A 3943-nucleotide genomic window follows, 5' to 3' on the forward strand; every position below is an offset into this window, starting at 1 on the left:
CCCGGGTTTTGTAATTTTCGCGAGGGCAGACGACTCATGTACGTGATCCAAAACCGGTCAACTTATTTTTTTGGTTAACGCCCAAAGTTTTGAACTCAAATCGAGTTGGCTACCCCGACTCGAATCGCCTCTGAATTTTTCGCACAACCCATGTCACCGTGCTCGACTTGATTCTAAGTGCCCCGAGTCATGTACGTGGTCCAAAAGAGGTCAACCTTTTTTTTTTGGGGGGGGTTAATGCCCAAAGTTTTCAACTCGAACCGTGTCGGCAACCCCGACACGAATCGCCCCAATTACCCGAACCCCGACTCGAATCGCGTCGAGCCTTAACCGCCTCCATTTTTTTTTTTCGCTCGACTCATGTAATCGCACTCGCCTTGATTCTGAGTGGCCCGAGTCACTTACGTGATCCAAAACCGGGTAACTTTTTCTTTTTTCTTTTTTTTGTCAAGTCCCAAAGTTTTGAACTCGAATAGAGTCGGATGCCTCGACTCGAGTCGTCTCCAAATTTTTCGCACGACTCATGTCACCGTGCTCGACTTGATTCTAAGTGCCCCGAGCCGTGTACATGATCCAAAAGCGGTTAACTTTTTCTTTTTGGTTAACGCCCAAAGTTTTCAACCCGACCCGCCTCGGCAACCTCGACTCGAAGCGCCTCGAGCCTTAATGGCCTCCAATGTTTTTGCACGGCTCATGCCACCGTCGACTTTTCGCTCGAATCATGTCACCCAGGGCACCTCGATGCTACGTGAGGCAAGCCCTGTGCGCGATCCAAAACCGGGTAACATTTTTTTTGAACTCCCAAAATTTCATTCTTTTTTGCCTTACGAGGCCTATCATGATCTCTTTTTATAAAGAAAATTCTCAAATCGGATTGTTTCGGCTACCCTACCTCGAATCTGGCTAGCTAGGCGTAACGCCTCGAGTCGGCTCGGCAATAAGTGAACTGAAACTTGTGCGTGATCCAAAAGCGGGTAACTTGTTTTTTTTTTTTTTTTTTTTGTAATGCCCAAAATTTAGCGCTTTTCGCTGTACAGGGCCTCCCATGATTTTTTTTGTTTTGTTTTTTTTTTTTCCCCCTCGCAGACCCACTCTGGCGACCCAGTCGGGTCGCCCGAGGCTGGGGCGACGGAGATGGGTTGACCTAGTCGGGTGACCCAAGTTGGGTTGACCCAGGCGTGCGATCCTGGCTGGGGACAGCAAGTCGATTCTATAAGTTTGCTTGCCAATTTTGCTAGCCAGGTCGGCTCACCAAGTCATCTAACCATGTGGTCTTTGCCAAATCAAGAATTGACTCTTTAAGTCCACTCACAGCTCGTTGCCCCGCCGAGTTGCTTCTCTAAGCCCACTCACCATGTCAGCTCACCAAGTCGGTTGTTCAAGTACGTTGCCAAGTCAACTCTTTAAGTTCGCTCACTAGGTCAGCCCGCCCAAGTCGCCTCTTTAAGTTCGTTCGCCAGGTCGGCCCGCCCAAGTCGCATCAGCAGGCTAACTCGCCGAGTCACCTCACGAAGTTGACTCTTTAAGTGCGCTCACCAAGTCAGCTCACCAAGTCGACTCACCATCTCGCCTCGATAAGTTGGCTTGCCGAGTTACCCCACCAAGTCGTCGCCTCTTTAAGTTCGCTCACCGTGTCAGCTCGTCAGGTCGGCTCACCAAGTCGACTAATCAAGTAGGCCCACCAAGTCGCCTCAAGGATAGCTCCTCACCATGAGTCGCCTCACCATGTTGACTCTTTGAGCCCACTCGCCAGGTCGCCTCACCAAGTCGACTCGAGTACGTTGCCAAGTCGACTCTTTAAGTTCGCTCGCCAGGTCGACTCGCCAAGTCAGCTCACCATGTCATCTCAACGAACCAACTCGCCGAGTCGCCTCACCACGTCGGCTCTCTAATACCGCTCGCCAAGTCGCCCCACCAACTCGCCCCGTTAGGCCAACTCTCACCAAGTGGACTCTTTAAGTCTGCTCATAAAGTCGAGCCACCAAGTACTCTCACCAAGTCGACTCTTTAAGTCCTTTCGTCGAGTCACCCCACCAAGTACTCTCACCAAGTCAACTCTTTAGGTCCGTTCATAGAGTCACCCCACCAAGTCGACCCTTCAAGTGGGTTCATCAAGTCACCCCACCAAGTCGACTCTTTAAGTTCATTCATCAAGCCACCTCGCCAGGTCAGCCCACAAATTACTCTCACCGAGTCGACTCTTTAAGTTCGTTCATCAAGTCACCCCGCCAGGTCGGCCCACCAAGTGGACTCTTTAAGTTCGTTCATGAAGTCACTCTGCCAAGTCAGCCCACTAGGTCGACTCTTTAAGTTCGTTCATCAAGTCACCCCGCCAGGTCAGCCCACCAACTGCTCTCACCAAGTCGACTCTTTAAGTTTGCTCACCAAGTCACCCCGCCAGGTCGGCCCACCAAGTACTCTCACCAGGTCGACTCTTTAGGTTTGTTCATCAGGTCACCCCACCGAGTACTCTCACCAAGTCGACTCTTTAAGTTCGTTCATCAAGTCGCCCCGCCAGGTCGGCCCACCAAGTACTCTCACCAAGTCGACCCTTTAAGTTCGGTCATCAACTCACCCCGCCAGGTCGGCCCACCACGTACTCTCACAAAGTTGACTCTTTAGGTTCGTTCATCAATTCCCCCCGCCAGCTCGGCCCACCAAGTTCTCTCACCAGGTCGACTCTTTAAGTTCGTTCATCAAGTCACCCCGCCAGTTTGACCCACCAAGTACTCTCACAAAGTCGACTCTCTAAGTTCGTTCATCAAGTCACCCTGCCAGGTCAGCCCACCAAGTACTCTCACCAAGTCACCCCGCTAGCTCGACCCACCAAGTCGACTCTCTAAGTTCGTTCATCAAGTCACCCCGCCAGGTCGGCCCACCAAGTCGAATCTTTAAGTCCGTTCATCAAGTCACGTGACCAGGTCAGCCCACCGAGTACTCTCGCCAAGTCGACTCTTTAAGTTTGTTCATCAAGTCACCCGGCCAGGTCGGCCCACCAAGTCACCAAGTACTCTCACCAAGTCGACTCTCTAAGTCCGTTCATCAAGTCACCCCGCCAGGTCGGCCCACCAAGTCGAATCTTTAAGTCCGTTCATCAAGTCACCCCACCAAGTACTCTAACCAAGTCGATTCTTCGAGTGCGTTCATCAAGTCACCCGACCAACTACTCTCACCAAGTCGACTCTTTAACTATGTTCATCAAGTCACCCCACCAAGCACTCTCACCACGTCAACTCTTTAGGTCCGTTCATAAAGTCACCCCACCAGGTCGACCCTTCAAGTGCGTTCATCAAGTCACCCCACCAAGTACTCTCACCAATTCGACTCTTTAAGTCTTTTCATCAAGTCACCACACCAAGTACTCTCACCAAGTCAACTCTTTAGGACCGTTCATCAAGTCACCTTGCCAAGTCGACCCTTGAAGTCCGTTCATCAAGTCACCCCACCAAGTCGACTCTTTAAGTCAGTTCACGAAGTCACCCAACCAGGTCGGCCCACCAAGGACTCTCACCAAGTCGACTCTCTAAGTCTGTTCATCAGGTCACCCCACCGAGTACTCTCACCAAGTCAACTCTTTAGGTCCGTTCATCGAGTCACCCCGCAAAGTCGACCCTCTAAGTTCGTTCATCGAGTCACCCCGCCAAGTCGACTCTTTAAGTCCTTTCATCAAGTCACCCCGCCAAGCCGACTCTCTAAGTGCGTTCATCAAGTCACCAGAACAACTACTCTCACCAAGTCGACTCTATAAGTCCGTTCATCAAGTCGGCCCACCAAGCACTCCCACCAAGTCGACTCTTTAAGTCCGTTCATCAGTTCACCCCGCCAAGTACTCTCACCAAGTCAACTCTTTAGGTCCGTTCATCGAGTCACCCCGCCAAGTCGACCCTTTAAGTCCGTTCATCAAGTCGCCCCGCCGAGTTGCTTCTCTAAGCCCACTCACCAT

This window comes from Cupressus sempervirens, chromosome 2 (genome assembly GCF_028749045.1).
Source record: "Cupressus sempervirens isolate cs-2001-9-10 chromosome 2, ASM2874904v1, whole genome shotgun sequence".
NCBI classification, from domain to species: domain Eukaryota; kingdom Viridiplantae; phylum Streptophyta; class Pinopsida; order Cupressales; family Cupressaceae; genus Cupressus; species Cupressus sempervirens.